A 22,844-nucleotide genomic window follows, 5' to 3' on the forward strand; every position below is an offset into this window, starting at 1 on the left:
TCATCAGCATAACAATGGAAACTAATTCCATGTTTCCTTATAATATTTCCAAGTGGCAGCATATATATTGAGAATAACAGAGGGCCCAACACAGATCCCTGCGGCACTCCATAGTTTACTGGAGTTATGATCGATTTTTCTCCATTTAAATAGACAAAATGGTAGCGGTCAGATAAGTATGATCTGAACCAACTTAATGCTTGTCCTTGAACACCAGTATAATTTTGTAGTCGATCTAAGAGTATTGTGTGATCTATAGTATCGAACGCAGCACTAAGATCAAGTAAAACTAGTATTCAGATGCTAAAAGTAAGTCATTTGTAATTTTAACGAGTGCAGTTTCAGTGCTATAGTGCGGTCTGAATCCAGACTGAAACTTTTCATAGATGTCATTTTCTTGCAAGAAAGAGCCCAGTTGAGCGGACACCACTTTTTCTAGTATTTTAGACATAAAAGGAAGATTTGAAATGGGTCTATAATTTGCTAGATTATGCGGGTCTAATTGTGGTTTCTTAATGAGAGGTTTTATAACTGGCAGTTTAAATGTTCTTGGAACATGACCTAAAGATAAAGATGAGTTAAAAATATTGAGGAGAGGCTCTTCCACTATAGGTAACACTTCTTTCAGTAGTTTAGTTGGTATAGGATCTAATAAACATGTTGTTGTTTTAGATGAAATGATAAGTTTATTTAACTCTTTTTGTTCTATAGTTGTAAAGCACTGTAATTGTTCTTGCGTCGTGATAATTGAGGCTGAATTATAAGGCGCGATTGAGGATTGAACGTTTACAATTGTGGTTCTGATGTTTTCTATTTTCTCAGTGAAGAACTTCATGAAATCATTACTACTAAACTGTAATGGAATATTTTCTGTTTATTTGTTAGTCTAGCCACGGTGCTAAATAAAAACCTAGGATTGTTTTGGTTGTTTTCTATTAGTTTGCGGAGATGCTCAGCCCTGGCCGCTTTAAGGGCCTTTTTATAACGTGACATACTGTCTTTCCATGCGATTCTAAAGACATCTAAATTAGTTTGTTTCCATTTACGCTCTAAATTACGGGTTTCTCTCTTTAGAACATGTGTAGTATTGTTGTACCATGGTGCTTTACTTTTCTCTCTGACCTTTTTTAATCTAATGGGTGCAACAATATCCAATGTTCCAGAGAGAATGGTGCTCATAGTGCTAGTTAATTCCTCTAATTCATCTGTTTGTTTGGGTTCACTGAGCAGCTGAGACAGATCAGATATGCAATTTGAAAAATTATCTAAGGTGGATGGAAGGATTGTTCTGCCTGATCGATAATGCGGCGCAGCATGATATATTACAGGAGTACGTAATATGCAAGTTACCATGTAATGGTCAGTGACATCATCACTTTGTGGAATGATATCTATATCGGTTGGATCGGTTCCATATGATATAATTAAATCGAGTGTATGATTAAGACGATGAGTTGGTCCGGTGACGTTTTGCTTGACCCCAAAGGAGTTTAATAAATCTGTAAACGCAGCCCCTAACGCATCATTTGGATTATCTACGTGTATGTTAAAATCTCCAACAGTTAATGCTTTATCGACATTGACTAATAGGTCTGAGAGAAAATCTGCAAACTCTTTTAGGAAATCAGCGTAAGGCCCAGGCGGTCTATATACGGTAGCCAAGGCTAGAGATAATAGGGAAGTTTTTCTAACATCTAAGAGCGTAACATTTAGTACAAGTACTTCAAACGAAATAAACTTATAACCCGTTTTCTGACTAACATTGAGAATATCTCTATAGATTGTTGCAACACCGCCGCCACGACCAATCAGACGGGGCTCATGCTTATAGGAGTATCCTGCTGGGGTAGACTCATTTAGACCGAAATAATCATTTGGTTTAAGCCATGTTTCAGTAAGGCAAAGTACATCGAAGCTATTATCTGTGACTATTTCATTTACAATAACTGCCTTAGGTGTGAGTGATCTAATGTTTAGAAGACCTAGCTTTAGAAATTGTTTTTGTTTACTAATAGCAACATTTTCTGTTTTAATAACAATTAGATTTTTCCTAGATCCTGCAGTAAATTTATTATTTGATCTCACTAAACGAGGAATAGACACAGTTTCTATGCAATGTTCTACACTATTTATATCAGTTAAATTGGTGCAGCAAAGACTATGATTTGGACTTTTGGTTACTAGTCAAAAGGTATTTAACATTTTGGAGATGTTATCCGACAGAAGATCCGCTCCGAATCTGCTTGGGTGTAAGCCATCAGCACGGAAAAGCCTAGGACGCTCCCAAAACAGATTCCAATTATTTACAAAGAGCAGTTTCTGCTCATTGCACCATGACATTAACCATTCATTTAGCGCGAATACTACTAAACTTTTCTTGTCCTAGTCGGTACGTGGGAAGCGGTCCTGACACAATAATCGTTGTTTCAGGCGATGTGCTGCGTACCGTATCGATCAGATTCCTGAAGTCTTTCTTCAGAACCTCCGTCTGGCGCAGCCTGATGTCGTTCACTCCCGCGTGCAGGACCACAGTTCCGACGCGCTTGTCACCATTCAGAATCTCGGGAACGCGAGCAGCGATTTCAGAAACACGAGCAGCAGGAAAGCAATGACTGTGCACCTTACTTTTACCTAACGTAGCGTGTACGTGCCGAACGATGGAATCGCCGATGATCACAGTTTCGCAGAGAGGGGAGAAGCGGTTTTGGGTGGATATCTCGAAAACCGGGAGGGTCGGAGAGAGTCTTCTTGGTCTAGACCTGACTCGCGTCTTCCGCTGCGGAACCATCCAGGCTTTGTGGTGGCGTGTTGGAGCCGGAGTGAACGAGACCATGGCTGATCGCGACCTCGGCGCTCGGGACCGATGTTGAGAAACGCACAGAGTAGACGAGGTCGGAGTTAGTGGGTTAGTAACGTTAATCACTGATTTGTGTGCATCGGCGCGTGATGTTTCAAGAGCTAAACGCCGGTCTATCAGCTCGGCTTGTCTCACTAAAAGGTCGTGGATCTGTTTCTCAACAGCTTCCAGCTCAGACTGCAATGCGTGAAGCTCAAATGTATCTTCACCTGCACCAAAAGGTAGACTACTTACATCTGATATATTCGCCATTTTAACAGATGGTCAGTAAGTTAGCAACGACGCTACCAGTGATGCTATCAATATTAATACTAATTTATGACTGAAGTCTTGGATATAATCCGTCTTTTTAGTGGTACGGGTGTAGAGTAGACGCACGATAGGCGAACAAATGTTTGTTTGTAAGTGAGTGTGAAGAAGACGCGTTCAGCCGTGATCCCCAGGAGTAACCTTTAAGAGTATCCGCCGTTGGATCACTAAAGGGCTTGAGACGCGTCTGCTCAATAGTCCGCGTTGTGACTGAGGTTTGAGCAGCAGTGCTTCTCAGTGAGGAAAAGTAGAAAATGTTCGTTGTAAGTGAGTTTAAAGAGAAAAATCAAGAATTATAAATCAAATCGATGGAGCTCCAAAGACAACAACAACGCGTTCAGACGCGACGCATGCGCATTCGTCAACCGGAAATTCGGAAATTCGAGTGTGTGCAGCGTTTGAGTCGCTTCTAATCACACACTTCAGTTAGTATGTTCCCTTGGAAGGCAGCCGCCTACACAGAGCAAAACATTGGGTTATTTTTTTTAACCCAACCGCTGGGTTACACATATTGGGTCACTCTGTTGGGTTATTTTTCCAAAAATGTTGGGCTATTTTTTAAATCGTTGGGTAATAACCCGGCTGTGGGGTTAAATACGTATGCTGTATGTACACTTGTGTATTTTGAATTTATGTACACAATTATGTATATTTACATTAAATTCTAGACTCCCCAATATTTAGTTTGTAATTAACTTAATATATTTGTTGAGACATATTTATTGTTTTATACAAATAAACAATCTGTATTTGTATAAAACATATTTTGTATTTTGTATTTTGTATTTTGTCTGGGTGGTGGTGGCGCAATGGATAAGACACATGCCTTTGGTGTGAGAGACCCGGGTTTGAATCCACTGTGAGACTTGATGATGATTTCATGAGACTCTTAACCCCTAGTTGCTCCAGAGGCGTGTGACCTCTGACATACATAGCAATTGTAAGTCGCTTTGGATAAAAGCTTCAACTAAATGAATAAATGTAAAATGTATTTTATTTATTAAAATAATGTCATAAATAAAAATAAATAGTTAACTTAACTTTTAACCCAACTGGTTTTTAATCCAACGCACTGCATATTTAGTGAGTATGTAGTCGACTCACTAGGATTTGGAACAGAGCCGTGTAGAATATATGATTTTTTTAATGCCAGTCTAATTTACATTTTTTCCATATTTAGTCACATTAAGAGTGAATAATGAGCTGTATATTCCTGGTTTCTGATGGACAGATCGAGTCTTGGACAGCTTCATGTCAGTTATCAGCCTACGTGAGTGTGTGTGTGTGTGTGCGTGTGTGTGTGTATCTCAGCTCACATTATACTGCAGTAAATCACCAGTTTTCAGGAAGTGTCAGGAGTTTTGACATCATTTACTGTAGTAACCGGTTAGGGGTTGGTGTAACATGAGCCGTCTCTGATTCACTGTCTAAACTCTTTAAATGACCTTAAATGACGTGTGTGTATGTGTGTGTGTGTGTGTGTGTGTGTGTGTGTGTGTGTGTGTGTGTGTGGGTGCGTGTGTGCGTGCATTAGTCTGACATAAGAAATGATTACATTTCCATGACAATTAAACACATTTCCTTTTACAGTTTTTCAGTTGCTGACGCACTATATCCTGTTTCACCAGTTTTCACACACATTCAGTTCTCTTAATGTTTTCTTCCGATCATTGATTATTATTATTATTATTATTATTATTATTATTAGTGCATTGAAAAATCACCATTGGAAATAATACAATTATTTAAATGCTGATTTTATATTATTGTTATTATTATTGGTGCATTAAAAAATAACCATAGGAAATAATTAAATGATTTATTTAATTTTTGTATTTAATATTTTATTAATGCATTGAAAAATCACCATGGCAAATACTAAAATTATTTAAATACTGGTTTATTATTATTATTATTTATTTATTTTTTATTAGTGCATTGAATAAGCATGAGAAATACTGAAAGTATTTTTTACATTTATTTATTATTTATTAGTTTGTATTATTATTAGTGTATTGAAAAATCACCATGGAAAAAAAAAATCTAAAGTAAAACATCTCTAATATGAATAACTTTAGAGAGAATTTGGCTGGAACATGCTAAGTTGTTCAGTCTTGTTTAGTCATAAAAATAATGCTTTCATTTACTATAAGCAAAATATGAAAGTAAATCCTTAAAAGCATTTAAAACATTGTAAACAAGTTAGTGAAATAAACAAATAATAACACTAAAATATGTGTATTTTTATGCATGTACACTAATATAAAAAACCCCACGTTGACATTTAGAAAAAGAGTTTGATTTCAGGAGGAATCGCACATATTGCTTTACAGCCACAGGTTACAGGACAAACGAATACTTAATTTACTGATATGTTAATGAGTCGCTCCTAAATAATATTTCAGCGTGCTTTGCTCCAGGGACCTGATTACTTAATTTTGGCAGAATTGTTTTCTTCCGGATTGCGTATTGATTGCTTGTGATAGAGCAAGTAAGCTTGTTTGCCAAAGAAAAGCTGAGATTACTGACTGATAAGATGTGATTTTACCTAGTGGAAAACAGGAAGAGTGAACATGTGGCCTCGTTTGACCCCGCACAGGTTATCTGATGTTGTAGAAAACACAGAACTGGAATGCTGTCCTTTAGGAAGCAAATAGATTTCATTTAATTGATTTAAATGCTGTTTTTTTAAGAAAAAGGCACAGGAATTCTGTCCTAACGCAGAGGCTTTTCCTCAAAAAGACGCAATGAGTTTTGAAAAGAACACATCGCCCAGTTTCCCCTGCTATGATGTCATGAAGTGCTCTAAAAATCCCTGCGTTTGATCCCTGAAATTTGAAGAGTCATGCCTTAGCTTTAGTTAATCAGAGCGTCTGAACTCACCAGATTTGATTTCTTGGAAAACAGAATGGAATGAGCGTGAAGTTCAGCAACCGCGAGCTCTGAGTCTCACATGTGACATCAGGGAGAATCACAGGGGCTGTTTAAGGTCACACACTGATTTATATCACACTCGTGTGGACACACACACACTCACACATACACATACACATGTAATATTCTTTCATATTAATGCAACTGAAAGTGATTATGTCATTAAAGTCACCATGAAATCAAAATAGTTATTATATGGAATACTGCAGTGTTTATTCTAAATTGTTTATCGGTGCACATCATTATTGTTTTAAATTCATGTGTCTCATAATCTTGAATTAAAATAACTTTTTGAAGCGATTTTTCTCTTCTCTGATGACGTGGGCGGGGCAACCTGTCAGTCACACGAAATACACCAAAAGCAAACCACAACCATCCAATCAATTCCCCACAGACAAAATCAAGCCCCGCCCACATTTGTTCTTGTTCCAGAAGCGTTTCACTCGATATACGGAACAATACAGAAGAAAAGACCAGCGCAACTTCCCTTTCATGCCGACTTTCATGAACAATAATGAAAACACTACATGAGAAATATTAGAGCTTTTACTTTTTGACAGAACTCTGTGTAATCTTATTACGATTCTCTGGGTTTGATGCATGTAATCATGGTTGACATTAGCAGTTTTCAAAGCTGCATTTGTTGAACGTCTTAGATCAGTGTGACGACTTGAAGTGAATGGTTAGGTATTAAATATTTTAAGAGAATTTTCCATGTTATGAATATTGCATTATGCACTGTGTTCTTTCATTTTCAGCTGTGTTAACTATGAAAATCACTCTAGAACTGCGAGAGAGAGTTGTGTTTTCTAGTACTTCGAAAACTCCTAAACGCAAATGCTTTAGTCTGCAATTCAGCAATACGAGCTGTAGAAAGTGTGCATGTCTTAATGGTTTTTATTTCAATTTATGTCTCAATGTCTGCCGATTTCTTGAATAGCACATTTATTTTGTTTGGTTAGATTAGGTTAAGGTTAGTGGTGAACGGATATGTTTTTTTGCTTTGTTTTTTGATGGCCAAATCTAATGCATGCATCACAAAATTTAACGAAATAACCTTTGAGATCCATTAAGAGTCCAATTATCAATTAAGAGTCTTAACTGGTAAAATCATCATATCATTCAAAGGTTTTCTCAGGCCTTCTCTGCTTCACTCTTGCAGTTGTAGGAATGTTTTGGGGAATTATTGTGATGAATGTTTTGTCTCTAGAGCTGCTTGTCACAAGCGCCGCCAAGAAAATGCTTTCAAGATAATGACGTGAACCAAAACGAGGGTTTCCATGTTTCCATGGTGATATTCTACATGCTTTTTTCACACACATGCGGACGTCTGTCTGTTTTTCATCCTCCGCTTTATTTTTATTTTTACTGCTGTTTGCAAAGTCAATTATTTGGTTTGATCTGAACAAACCTCAAACTCTGAGTATGAAACTTTGACATGTAACCGTTACAAGGTCATTAACTAACATTATAACAACTAGATGTACCGCATGGTGGTACAAAATATGACCGCCGCTCAGGCCTGCACTGGCTTTCCACAAAAAGAAATGACGTGGAGCAATTTGGCTGTATTGCGTGTTTATGTATATACCTAAAAAAAGTAGTAGTATGTGCATGTCTGTCTGTGTGTGTGTGTATGTGTGTGTGTTTGTGTATGTGTGTGTCTGTGTGTGTGTGTGTCTGTGCGTGTGGATTTGTATGTGTGTGTGTATGGGTGTGTGTCTGTGCGTGTGGATGTCAGTGTGTGTGCATGCTTGCGTTTGTTTGTATTCCTGCATGTGTGTGTGTGACAGTTAGGGTTGCCAACTTCAGAAAAGGAAAATGCGGGACAATCGTGGTTATTTATAGGAAAATGAGGGACACTCAAAATATTTGTACTGTATCACACAGTGTACGTCATTTCAGTGTCTGCAGTTAAGTTTGTGTTTAAAAGGTTATCAGACATAAACACATTTGTATTGCTTAACCTATTTATGTATTTAATTCTAAAAATAATTTTAATGTCATACATGAAAAAAGTCACATTACAAACAAATCATAGTTCAAAATAACAGCATTTATCTAAAATAGAAAGCTTTTTTTAACATTATACACTAGGCTTACAGTTCAAAAGTTTGGGGTTAGTAAGATTATTTTTTGGGGAAAAAAATAAAGAAAGTAATTGCCTACTTTTATTCAGCAAGTCTGCATTACATTAATCAAAAGTGACAGTTAAGATAATGTTACAAAAGCTTTCTATGTACTTTCTAAAAGCTTTAAAACATTAATAATAATCAGAAATGTTTTTTGAGCATATTATTCCCTCAGGTAGATTACATGTTTTCTTGCGTGGCTGGATGTTAGACTCATGAACAATAATCACGTTGTTTGCATTCGCCAAAATTGATTAGCCGAAATCAAAACGTGGACAGTGAAAGGAAATTACCGTTAGCGCGAGACGAGTCCGGCTTGAAGCGGAAGCGACCAGACGGCAGAGGATGTTCGCAAATCAAACAATTTGTCTCAAAACAGTGATTAAAAAAAGCTGTGATTGGATGATGACAGGTGTCGGTGATCATTCTCAAGTGTCGTGGTCAGCACTGCTGCTGTTGCTGTTGTATCAGTCAGTGGTTTATCAGCTTGTCAAAAAACGGGACACGGGAGGTCACGCAAGGGACAAATAAATTAGGCCCAAAATGCGGGACGTCCCGCCTAATTCGGGACAGTTGGCAACCTTAGTGACAGTATCATCCTAAACCAGCAACCCTTCGCTCAACACCACCATCTACAGGCCGATGAGTGTACAGTCACTAAATGTGCACATAAATGAATTTATTTTATACCCCCCCATGGATGAAATTCTACGAAACTTAGCATACCCCCAGAGGATGTCAAGTTAATCATACACATGAAATATGGTGCAGTTCTGAACATCTCAACTGAAGATATGGGCGATTAAAGCAGAATAATATTGCATTTTCATTTTTTATGGGAGGGGCGCAAATCACAAATGAGTGATTATGGGCTAGGTTGATGTGGGCCCTTAAGAGCAACATACCATAAAAATTTCTTCATCCTCGGTGCCACGGTTCAGGTAGTTATTTAGGAAAAACTGCATTTTTTGGGTTTGGGGGGGGCCCAGTGCGGGGGGGGGAGTGCCGGGGACCAAACGAAATTTTTCCGTAAAAGTCTAGTGGGGCTACATGCCCACCAAATTTCATGTTCCCCGGTGTTTCGGTGTCCCTGGTATCGTTGACGAAAAATTCAGTAGATGACGGAAAAAAAAAAAAAAAAAACTTTGACAATCCCTATATGACCGCTTTCGCTAGCTACGCTAGCGGCGGTCATAATGAGCGATTCATGTGTTACAGTATTTATTAATCTTTGTTAATGTTAGTTGATAAAAATACAGCCGTTTATTGTTAGTTCATGTTCACTCAGGTCAATTGAAATAATATACAGCTTTTGATTTTAATAATATATTAGTAAATGTTGAAAGAAAGTTGCTTTAGAAACTAATGTTAACTAATGAAAACTTATAGTAAAGTGTTACCAATGTAACTCGTCCTGTATGAGGTTTGTTATTTCTTATTATTTATTTTGATAGAATTCTATTAAGGATAACTGAATCGGTAATACTTTACAATAAGGTTTCAGGTTTGTTAACTGAACTAACAACGAACAATGCTACAACAGCATTTATTAATATTAGTGTATGTTATTCTCAACATTTATTAAAACCGTTAATAGTAGTTATACTACAGGGCTGTTGAATGCTTGAATCTGATTGGTCGACGAGCGTTCTAAGGTGTGCAGTTATTTTTAGGGAAACTCACGGCTAAAGTAGTTCCGGCAGGTTTCGACCGCATTACAGGTCCGTATCACTTCGCCAAATGATTTCAGTTATTTCAAAGGTCCTCGACAACAGCAAAAGAACCAAAACCCACAATGACACTGACCAAGCAAATAAATATAGTAATTTTCCATGTTTTTAGCCACAAAATTACGTTTTATTATGGACAGGAAGCACATGCTCTCTTTCTCCCACTCAATCACACACTCGCACAGAAACGTGTTGTCAGCGCTGCTCTGATGATTTTATCAGTAAAATAGTTCAGCAACTTAAAAGCTACATGAATTTCTCACTAGCGTTATAAGCAGCGGTGCTGTTCTTGAAGCAGATAAACTTACAGTTTCACTATTAGTCGAGACGCTGCTGTCGAACACTGAGAGACACACACAGATTCAGGTAATTCACACACGCTTAATCTCTCTCTGACTCTGGGCCGTTGAATTATTAGAAAATGATGCACACCTTCGTGTCGTGGCCGCATTACCACCTCTGGTGTGCAGTATTTCTCTAATAATTCACGGACCTTCGTCAATTATTCCTTGCTTAATGCACTGTGAAATAACATGAACATTACTTTTTTTATTATCTAACATTAACAAATGTTAATAAATGCTGTAGAAATACAGTGGGAAAAAAAAGTATTTAGTCAGCCACCAATTGTGCAAGTTCTCCCACTTAAAAAGATGAGAGAGGCCTGTAATTTTCATCATAGGTACACTTCAACTATGAGAGACAAAATGAGAAAAAAAAAATCCAGAAAATCACATTGTAGGATTTTTAATGAATTTATTTGCAAATTATGGTGGAAAATAAGTATTTGGTCAATAACAAAAGTTTATCTCAATACTTTGTTATATACCCTTTGTTGGCAATGACAGAGGTCAAATGTTTTCTGTAAGTCTTCACAAGGTTTTCACACACTGTTGCTGGTATTTTGGCCCATTCCTCCAAGCAGATCTCCTCTAGAGCAGTGATGTTTCGGGCTGTCGCTGGGCAACATGGACTTTCAACTCCCTCCAAAGATTTTCTATAGGGTTGAGATCTGGAGACTGGCTAGGCCACTCCAGGACCTTGAAATGCTTCTTACGAAGCCACTCCTTCGTTGCCCAGGCGGTGTGTTTGGGATCCTTGTCATGCTGAAAGACCCAGCCACGTTTCATCTTCAATGCCCTTGCTGATGGAAGGAGGTTTTCACTCAAAATCTCACGATACATGGCCCCATTCATTCTTTCCTTTACACGGATCAGTCCTGGTCCCTTTGCAGAAAAACAGCCCGAAGCATGATGTTTCCACCCCCATGCTTCACAGTAGGTATGGTGTTCTTTGGATGCAACTCCTCCAAACACGACGAGTTGAGTTTTTACCAAAAAGTTCTATTTTGGTTTCATCTGACCATATTACATTCTCCCAATCCTCTTCTGGATCATCCAAATGCTCTCTAGCAAACTTCGGACGGGCCTGGACATGTACTGGCTTAAGCAGGGGGACACGTCTGGCACTGCGGGATTTGAGTCCCTGGCGGCGTAGTGTGTTACTGATGGTAGCCTTTGTTACATTGGCCCCAGCTCTCTGCCGGTCATTCACTAGGTCCCCTGTGTGGTTCTGGGATTTTTGTTCACCGTTCTTGTGATCATTTTGACCCCGTGTGGTGAGATCTTGCGTGGAGCCCCAGATCGAGGGAGATTATCAGTGGTCTTGTATGTCTTCCATTTCCTAATAATTGCTCCCACAGTTGATTTCTTCACACCAAGCTGCTTACCTATTGCAGATTCAGTCTTCCCAGCCTGGTGCAGGTCTACAATTTTGTTTCTGATGTCCTTTGACAGCTCTTTGGTCTTGGCCATAGTGGAGTTTGGAGTGTGACTGTTTGAGGTTGTGGACAGGTGTCTTTTATACTGATAAGTTCAAACAGGTGCCATTAATACAGGTAACGAGTGGAGGACAGAGGAGCCACTTAAAGAAGTTGTTACAGGTCTGTGAGAGCCAGAAATCTTGCTTGTTTGTAGGTGACCAAATACTTATTTTCCACCATAATTTGCAAATAAATTCATTAAAAATCCTACAATGTGATTTTCTGGATTTTTTCCCCTCATTTTGTCTCTCATAGTTGAAGTGTACCTATGATGAAAATTACAGGCCTCTCTCATCTTTTTAAGTGGGAGAACTTGCACAATTGGTGGCTGACTAAATACTTTTTTTCCCCACTCTATATTGCTCATTTAGTCTATTGTCAATGCATTAACTAATGTTAACCAATGAGATCTAACTGTACGACTGAATCTTATAATTGTTTTGGATTATTTTAATAGAGTTAATTTTTTTATTTAAAAATTCTTGTTTTCAAGCACAAATATCCAAACATTCTTAAAACAGGATACATTTACTGGAGAATAAGCAAAATGACAGAAGATATTAAGTCAAAAATGAGTTATTGCTTAAAACAAGAACAAATATCTGCCAATGGGGACAAAACAATAGTTGTTTTCCCTTAGAATTAAGTTTATTTTTCTGACTCCATTCACAGATGTTTGTTCTCGTTTAAAGCTAAACACAGTATCTTACGTCATTATGCTCGTATCTTGACTTGTGAATGTTTAGATATCAGTACTGGAAATAATTAAATTAAATTAAATTCACATTTATTTGTATAGCACTTTTCACACATCATTTCAAAGCAGCTTTACAGAAAATGCATGAGTCCATATAACAATTTACAGTGACCTGTCATCAGAGGAAACTGTCTAAGTTAACGAAAAATGTATTAATTAATACATTTACTAAGCATCATTTTCGTGCATTTTTTCATTGTTCTCACAGACCATTGGGCAATTGTGGATAAAATAGCCATCACTCATCAAGGTTTTAATGAATCAGCGGTTGATTCATACACTCGTTCAGTCAGTCGGAGAGTAGGAGTAAATCAGGACAGCATGAAGACTGCAGGCGTTCGGCTCTCTGTGGGTTTCTGTCGGGAACACGAGGGGAAGGGTGATGGGAAACAGCCTTTCAATCTAAAAACACACGCTTTCGCTGAAGGTCAGACGGGGTCACGACGGGAGTGAGGAGCGGGAAACCGTGGGCCGTATACGGGCAGGTGTGTGTGACGGCTTCGAATCGGAGGCTCGTATGAACACCTGGTCCGAGTGTGTGTTTAATGAATGGTTCCTGTTTTCAAAGAGGCAAAGAGCTGGAATCACTAAAAACCAATCACACATGTTGAACGACAAATGCGAACCGACAGTCTGTGTTTTTCTGCGGTTTCCTACACAGTCTGGCATATGTGTGTCTTTAACAATGGAAGAGATAAATTCACTTTTAGATTGGGAACCCTTACTTATTACTTTAAAGGGTTAGTTCATCTAAAACTGAAAATTATCTCATAATTATCTCATCCTAGGCGTATGTGACTTTCTACTCTATTTTTCACCTTTGTTGCTATTGGCTTGGCTTGCTTAGTTGAGGACATTAAATTTAATATTCAACAATATTATTGATCTCTTGCATTGACACCATTATATGAGAACTGAACTGAGCTGGACGATCACGCTTTTCTCCAGAGCGACTATATATATATATATATATACATATATATATATATATATATATATATATATATATATATATATATTTTTTATATACATGCTTTTTTGCATGTTTATATCTGGCAATTCTTACTTTATAACATAATTCCGAGATATAAAGTTGGAATTGCGAGATATTAACTCGCAATTGCGTGTTATAAAGTCAGAATTGTTAGATATAAAGTTGCAATTGTGTGATATAAAGTCAGAATTGCGAGATATAAAGTCAGAATTGCATGATATAAAGTTGCAATTGTGTGATATAAAGTCAGAATTGCGAGATATAAAGTCAGAATTGCGTGATATAAAGTCTGAATTGCATGATATAAAGTTGCAATTGTGTGATATAAAGTCAGAATTGCGAGATATAAAGTCAGAATTGCGAGATATAAAGTCTGAATTGCATGATATAAAGTTGCAATTGTGTGATATAAAGTCAGAATTGCGAGATATAAAGTCAGAATTGCGAGATATAAAGTCTGAATTGCATGATATAAAGTTGCAATTGTGTGTTATAAAGTCAGAATTGCGAGATATAAAGTCAGAATTGCATGATATAAAGTCAGAATTGCGTGTTATAAAGTCAGAATTGCATGATATAAAGTCAGAATTGCGTGTTATAAAGTCAGAATTGCATGATATAAAGTCAGAATTGCGTGATATAAAGTCAGAATTGCGTGATATAAAGTCAGAATTGCGTGATATAAAATCAGAATTGCGAGATATAAAGTCAGAATTGCGAGTTATAAATTCAGAATTGCGAGATATAAAGTCAGAATTGTGAGATATAAAGTCAGAATTGCGAGATATAAAGTCAGAATTGCGAGATATAAAGTCAGAATTGCGAGATATAAAGTCAGAATTGCGAGATATAAAGTCAGAATTGCGAGATACAAAGTCAGAATTGCGAGATATAAAGTCAGAATTGCGTGATATAAAGTTAGAATTGCGAGATATAAAGTCAGAATTGCGAGATATAAAGTCAGAATTGCGAGTTATAAATTCAGAATTGCGAGATACAAAGTCAGAATTGCGTGATATAAAGTCAGAATTGCGTTATAAAGTCAGAATTGCGAGATATAAAGTCAGAATTGCGTTATAAAGTCAGAATTGCGTGATATAAAGTCAAAATTGCGTTATAAAGTCAGAATTGCGTGATATAAAGTCAGAATTGCGTTATAAAGTCAGAATTGCGAGATATAAAGTCAGAATTGCGTGATATAAAGTCAGAATTGTGTTATAAAGTCAGAATTGCATGTTATAAAGTCAGAATTGCGAGATATAAAGTCAGAATTGCGTGATATAAAGTCTGAATTGCATGATATAAAGTTGCAATTGTGTGATATAAAGTCAGAATTGCGTTATAAAGTCAGAATTGCGAGTTATAAAGTCAGAATTGCATGATATAAAGTCAGAATTGCGAGTTATAAAGTCAGAATTGTGAGATATAAAGTCAGAATTGTGTGATATAAAGTCAGAATTGTGTTATAAAGTCAGAATTGCATGTTATAAAGTCAGAATTGCAAGATATAAAGTCAGAATTGTGAGATATAAAGTCAGAATTGTGTGATATAAAGTCAGAATTGTGTTATAAAGTCAGAATTGCATGTTATAAAGTCAGAATTGCGAGATATAAAGTCAGAATTGCGAGTTATAAAGTCAGAATTGCGTGATATAAAGTCAGAATTGCATGTTATAAAGTCAGAATTGCGAGATATAAAGTCAGAATTGCGAGATATAAAGTCAGAATTGTGTTATAAAGTCAGAATTGCGAGATATAAAGTCAGAATTGCATGATATAAAGTCAGAATTGCGAGTTATAAAGTCAGAATTGTGAGATATAAAGTCAGAATTGTGTGATATAAAGTCAGAATTGTGTTATAAAGTCAGAATTGCATGTTATAAAGTCAGAATTGCATGTTATAAAGTCAGAATTGCGAGATATAAAGTCAGAATTGTGTGATATAAAGTCAGAATTGTGTTATAAAGTCAGAATTGCATGTTATAAAGTCAGAATTGCGAGATATAAAGTCAGAATTGCGAGATATAAAGTCAGAATTGCGTGATATAAAGTCAGAATTGAGATATAAAGTCAGAATTGCATGTTATAAAGTCAGAATTGAGAGATATAAAGCCAGAATTGAGAGATATAAAGTCAGAATTGAGAGATATAAAGTCAGAATTGCGAGATATAAAGTCAGAATTGCGTTATAAAGTCAGAATTGCGAGTTATAAACTCAGAATTGCGTGATATAAAGTCAGAATTGCGAGTTATAAAGTCAGAATTGTGTTATAAAGTCAGAATTGTGTGATATAAAGTCAGAATTGTGTTATAAAGTCAGAATTGCATGTTATAAAGTCAGAATTGCGAGATATAAAGTCAGAATTGCGAGATATAAAGTCAGAATTGCGTTATAAAGTCAGAATTGCGAGTTATAAAGTCAGAATTGCGAGATATATAAAGTCAGAATTGCGAGATATATAAAGTCAGAATTGTGAGATATAAAGTCAGAATTGCGAGATATAAAGTCAGAATTGTGAGATATAAAGTCAGAATTGTGAGATATAAAGTCAGAATTGCGAGTTATAAAGTCAGAATTGTGAGATATAAAGTCAGAATTGTGTGATATAAAGTCAGAATTGTGTTATAAAGTCAGAATTGCATGTTATAAAGTCAGAATTGCGAGATATATAAAGTCAGAATTGCGAGATATAAAGTCAGAATTGTGAGATATAAAGTCAGAATTGTGAGATATAAAGTCAGAATTGTGAGATATAAAGTCAGAATTGTGAGATATATAAAGTCAGAATTGCGAGATATATAAAGTCAGAATTGTGAGATATAAAGTCAGAATTGTGAGATATATAAAGTCAGAATTGCGAGATATATAAAGTCAGAATTGCGAGTTATAAAGTCAGAATTGTGAGATATAAAGTCAGAATTGTGTGATATAAAGTCAGAATTGTGTTATAAAGTCAGAATTGCATGTTATAAAGTCAGAATTGCGAGATATAAAGTCAGAATTGCGAGATATAAAGTCAGAATTGCGAGATATGAAGTCAGAATTGTGAGATATAAAGTCAGAATTGTGTGATATATAATTTATAACAGAATTGCGAGTTATAAAGTCAGAATTGTGAGATATAAAGTCAGAATTGTGTGATATAAAGTCAGAATTGTGTTATAAAGTCAGAATTGCATGTTATAAAGTCAGAATTGCGTGATATAAAGTCAGAATTGCGAGATATATAAAGTCAGAATTGCGAGATATATAAAGTCAGAATTGTGAGATATAAAGTCAGAATTGTGAGATATAAACCCGAAATTGCGAGAAAAAATGTATTATCTTTTGCAATTATCCCCTCGCAATTATCTTTTAAAATGTTTTATTCTGTGGCGAAACAAGCTTCCACTCTTCAGTGCGATCAAGAGTAATAGTGTCATTAGGCTTCGGAAACACTTCTAATGATTTGTTGCAAATGTAAAAAGTGTTTAGTTTTGTTTTCATCCACATATGTTCTGCAGCAAACACATTTCTTTTCCAAAAGAGGAGTGTGTAGATGTAGAGCAGTTTTCAGCGTCTGGCTGCTCGTCTTGTAAATGCTCCCCTCAGAGCTATTCCGGTTCTCTTGCCCTTGTAAAGCAACCTTAATAAAGTTGAACAGTGCTCAGTTTAAGATAGCCAATAACAGGCAAGCCATCAAATCCCTTTTCCTGGAAAGAGCATATCGAGTGGAGTCTAAGCCGGAAAATGGGGGTATTGTGGAGTATGTTAAATGCACACAAGTTAAACAATCTCAATGGGTTTTCCTTACATGTCTCGCTTGAGTTAAACTTTCATTATGTAACGTGTGGAAGTGTTTTGACAAGTTGCACTTAATCAGACCGTTAAACATAACGCAGACAATCCAAACATCTCTCAGCGTCTCTAAAAATAGCAATGAGGGTAATGCTCAGGATTAACTAGTTCTCGGTAAGGAAGTCTCCTTCTCTAGTACACCCAGGATACACTCCTGCAAAACTTGTGTGTGAATGAGGAGCTGTGTATGGAAAGCTTGCGGGTTTGGCCTAGAGGACCGGCGGTAAACCCGTCTGAGCGGACAGGTGTCTTCTGAGGGTACGTCCACGAACGATTAACACTTTGAGCATCGGATACCAAGAAGACGACGTGCAGACCTAATTCTGTAGCAGGATTTCTGGTGAAGACGAAAGGCACAATTCTTGGCAGTTAATTGCATAGAGTTCGCAGTTATACTCCGCATTAACCAAACCTTTATAGATTAGTTGAAAGAAGCTTAGTTTTAAAGGTAATGGTATTTTGTGTCTTAGATGTTGTGTGTTTGATGCAGAATGTGTTATATTGATTGATCTGACACAGGCTTTATTAGAGCACTACTGAAAGAAAAACTGGTGTAGGATTTACTTAGAGACTATTTTCACTCAGAAGTTACTAGTACATTTCTCAAATAATTACAAAGTAACGCATTGAGATAAACGTGAAATTGTGCATTCCTCATTTGATTCCTCGAGAGCCCTTTTAACGCTGTTTTCTCAGAAGGTCAGCTATGAGCATCATGCAACGCAGCATTTCCTCTCTGGTTGTAGAAGTGAACGTGTGAGTACAGATGCATGCGATAGCAGAGGTGAAAGTGAGCGCTGGTGTTTCCCTGTGGGCATCAAGCCCAACCATGCCATTGGAGTTCCCTCTTGAAAAGCCGCCAACACGTCAACATTAATGAACAACGTGCTCTCCCACCATCCTCCTACACACACACACACACACACACACACACGCTCATGCACATTAAGCAATCAGCATCGTGCGTCATGCGAATTTGAAGAGACGTGCTGTTTTTTTGTTGTATTTTTGTAGTTATTTTGAAATATTTGCATAAATGAGAGCGAGTGTGTTGTTTGTGACCCTCTGTAAGTCTTTTCTCACTCTGATATCAACAAGATATGGCCAAGCCGATTGTTATTGTTGTTCGAATTCGTTTAATACTAAATGTACGTGTGTTGACACAGTTTCAACACGAATTACAAAATGTTTTGAAGGTACATCAAGTTGCGATCTCTGTTCCAAAACTTAGCAGGTTGCTTGTTGATCTGTGTACATGCATTCCTCTCTGGTTTCTTTATTTTCTGAAATGGGGTAAAACTATTTAACTAATCGATTTTACACCGTACCTCATCAGTTGACTGATTACATTAGGAATCGCAAACATTTCTTGTGTTACAATTTTACAAGTAAATGTTATGTTTAAATATGGCATTGTTTCATTAAATATGCACTCATTCATCAGGGTGAAAATTCTTGAAAATTTTACCGAATGGATTTTGGATTTCTTTTTTTTATCACTCCATAAATCAGAAAATACTGTCAACAGACAGAAAAAAAAAAATGTTTTTAGGAATAAAATGTTAACAATCCTTCAGTATGAAGGTGTGATGAAAAGTATGAATGAAACTATTAAGTTTGCTGAATGTAAAGCTGCAGAATAGGAGATTTTTGCCAAAATAGCCAAATAGCACAAAATCTGAAAAACAATGCTTTTTCAGTGTCTCACCTTAAAGGTACAGTTCACCCTAAAATTTAAATGAAGTCATCATTTACTCACCCTGATGTTGTTCTAATGCAGTACGCCCTTTATTTTCAATTGCTTTAAATATGATTGGAATAAAAAAAAAAGAAGGAAAATACAGTTTACAGCACAAGTCTGTCATATAAGCTACATAAAATTATGATGAGAACATTTTACGTTCTCATTGGGACATGGCTTTTAATGGTGAGACTTTTGTTTTTGTAATCAGGCTCTCAAAATGTATATAAAAATTTGGATTTAGATTAATCAGCCAATATATCGGTTATCGGCTTTCAAATATAAAGGATTATCGGTTATCGTTATCGGCCAAAATGTTCATATCGGTGCATTTTAGGGTGAACTGTCCCTTTAAGACTTCAGTTAACACTATTTCAGTTACTTTTAGTTAAGCGTAGTTCAACAGCGTCTTCTTTAGATCACTACATTTTGCTCTTTTTCTGTCATGCTCCATTTAGCTTTGTGTCCTCTGTGATTGGCCCCTAAAAAGTTTCTGAAGAACGCTCTGATAAAGCAATAAGATATGACTTAGTGAATTGTAATTATTGTTTGTTCCATAGTAAATGCATCAAATTTGAACACATACTTCGACATGTTGGATGTTGATCAGTCATTTAGTCATCAATAAGCACGTATCAGTTTGCATAAGTCTTGTACATCGGGTCAGTCGGAAAGTGATGGTCATCGTTTTCCGTGAGTCGGCCATGACCGTAACGCAGGGTCAAGTCATTACAACAACAGAAAGGCCACGTTGTCCCTCAGGTGTTCCGAGTTAAACAGAAGCGAAAGAATTCTGTTTGTCTATGTAAAGCAAAGTCCAGGAGTGCTTTAGTGTGGATGGTGAAAGTTTCAGGAGTCAATCTAGGACAGGCAGGGTCATCGGGGTTCACCGTCAGCATGCACTCAATCTCTTCAGCTCATTCAAGAGCCGCAGATAACATCATGCCTTCTCTCTAAATCATTAAACTGCTGAGTTTTGAATCTTCGGGAATGTGTAAGATTATCTAAGCCGTATATCTTCAAGCCAAAGCACAGCCATTATCAAATGCTCACCCCAAGGCACCTTTCTTGCATGCGAAACAGCCCTTTGACAGTCTTTTATCATGCAGTATCTTATTATATTGTCATGAACAGGTGCAAATAAATCTTGTGTTACGACACCTCGGGTCGAAAATGACTGACAGACATTTAACATAGTATTTCTGGCATCTGACTCCAGGGTCATTCTCAAGAAAACCTTTTTTTTCTTTTTCTTTTTGCTCAGAGGATCAGTTGATTGTAAAATTATTATTATTATATTTTTTTTAAATAATACATTTTCATAAACAATAATACATTTTCAAAATAATACATTTCATAATATGTATTCACTCACCTCAAGCCCAAAATATCTGTCAAAGACCAGATAGGTTTTTAATGTTCTTTTTTCAAATAATAAAATAAGCAATGTATTCGTTTAATAATAATTAGTCATTTTTAAAGGTTATTTTTTATCTATCAAATAATATTCAGTATGTTGTTAGGCTTAATTATATTCATTCTATGCCACACATAGCAAACAAATGGCACAAATGGCTGGTTTGCAGATAATGACCTTGTTTAGATAATCCAATAACTAATGCTAATGTAAAGGGGAATGGAAAGTGTATAGACAGGTCAGACAAATTGAATTAGTTGTGATAATCTTGTCCAGTCATTTACACATATGACAATTTTACTGCTGTGCTTTTATTCTAAATGAGTTTGTAATGTGCCGTGAAAGTTTGGATCATTTAGAGCTGCACGAGTAATCGTTAAAAGATTGCGATCTCGATTCAAACACCCACCTGATCTTATTCCTAAATTACCGTGATTCGACTCTGTCCATTAAAGGTTTGACAAGTCCGATCAGAGCGAACATTCAGATCTGAGTTCTGATCCAGAGAGAGACGTTGTCATGTACAGGTATGAAACAGTGATGCAGTTGCTATGGTGTTTAAGTGTTTGTAGTGTGTTGCTATGCAGTTTCTGTGCTTTAGGTGTGTTAGTGTGTTTCTATGCAGTTGCTATGGTGTTTAGGTGTTTTAGTGTGTTGCTATGCAGTTGCTGTGGTTTAAGTGTTTGTAGTGTGTTGCTATGCAGTTTCTACGGTATTTTAGGTGTGTTTCTATGCAGTTGCTATGGTGTTTAGCGGGTTTAGTGTGTTGCTATGCAGTTGCTGTGGTTTAAGTGTTTGTAGTGTGTTGCTATGCAGTTTCTAAGGTATTTTAGGTGTGTTTCTATGCAGTTGCTATGGTGTTTAGCGGGTTTAGTGTGTTGCTATGCAGTTTCTAATGTGTTTTAGGTGTTTCTATGCAGTTGCTATGGTGTCCAGGTGTTTTAGTATGTTGCTATGCAGTTGCTATGGTGTTTTAGTGTGTTGCTGTGCAGTTTCTACAGTGTTTTATGTGTGTTAGTGTGTTTCTAGGCAGTTGCTATGGTGCTTAGGTGTTTGTAGTGTGTTGCTATGCAGTTTCTACAGTGTTTTAGTGTGTTGCTATGCAGTTGCTGTGGTTTAAGTGTTTGTAGCGTGTTGCTATGCGGTTTCTAAGCTGTTTTAGGTGTGTTTCTATGCAGTTGCTATGGTGTCTCTGTGTTTTAGTGTGTTGCTATGCAGATTCTAAGGTGTTTTAGGTGTTTCTATGCAGTTGCTATGGTGTCCAGGTGTTTTAGTATGTTGCTATGCAGTTGCTATGGTGTTTTAGTGTGTTGCTGTGCAGTTTCTACAGTGTTTTATGTGTGTTAGTGTGTTTCTATGCAGTTGCTATGGTGCTTAGGTGTTTGTAGTGTGTTGCTATGTAGTTTCTACAGTGTTTTAGTGTGTTGCTATGCAGTTGCTGTGGTTTAAGTGTTTGTAGCGTGTTGCTATGCGGTTTCTAAGCTGTTTTAGGTGTGTTTCTATGCAGTTGCTATGGTGTCTCTGTGTTTTAGTGTGTTGCTATGCAGATTCTAAGGTGTTTTAGGTGTTTCTATGCAGTTGCTATGGTGTCTAGGTGTTTTAGTGTGTTGGTATGCAGTTTCTACAGTGTTTTAGGTGTGTTAGTGTGATTCTGTGCAGTTGCTGTGGTTTAAGTGTTTGTAGTGTGTTGCTATGCGGTTTCTAAGGTGTTTTAGGTGTGTTTCTATGCAGTTGCTATGGTGTCTAGGTGTTTTAGTGTGTTGCTATGCAGTTTCTAAGGTGTTTTAGGTGTTTCTATGCAGTTGCTATGGTGTCTAGGTGTTTTAGTGCGTTGCTATGCAGTTGCTATGGTGTTTATGTGTTTTAGTGTGTTGCTGTGAAGTTTCTATGGTGTTTAGGTGTGTTAGTGTGTTTTTATGCAGTTGCCATGGTGTTTAGGTGTTTTAGAGTGTTGCTATGCAGTTGCTGTAGTTTAAGTGTTTGTAGTGTGTTGCTATGCAGTTTCTAAGGTAGTTTAGGTGTGTTTCTATGCAGTTGCTATGGTGTTTAGCGGGTTTAGTGTGTTGCTATGCAGTTTCTAATGTGTTTTAGGTGTTTCTATGCAGTTGCTATGGTGTCCAGGTGTTTTAGTATGTTGCTATGCAGTTGCTATGGTGTTTTAGTGTGTTGCTGTGCAGTTTCTACAGTGTTTTATGTGTGTTATTGTGTTTCTGTGCAGTTGCTATGGTGCTTAGGTGTTTGTAGTGTGTTGCTATGCAGTTTCTACAGTGTTTTAATGTGTTGCTATGCAGTTGCTGTGGTTTAAGTGTTTGT

At 36.8% G+C, this 22,844-nt stretch overlaps 1 long non-coding RNA gene across 2 annotated transcripts in view; it reads left to right on the forward strand.

The window, feature by feature from the left end:
- Positions 1-17,501: 17,501 nt before the first annotated feature.
- The window catches only part of LOC311068443, a 40,492-nt gene continuing 35,149 nt past the window's right edge, over positions 17,502-22,844 (forward strand). The window contains exon 1 of one of the 2 annotated variants that reach the window (XR_014603377.1): positions 17,502-17,631. This is a non-coding gene — a long non-coding RNA (uncharacterized lncRNA). Of the gene's footprint in view, positions 17,632-17,705; positions 17,822-22,844 lie in introns of those variants that run through there. The other variant, XR_014603378.1, reaches the window with a different exon arrangement.

This window comes from Abramis brama (assembly GCF_963993115.1).
Source record: "Abramis brama genome assembly, chromosome: 18".
NCBI lineage: Eukaryota > Metazoa > Chordata > Actinopteri > Cypriniformes > Leuciscidae > Abramis > Abramis brama.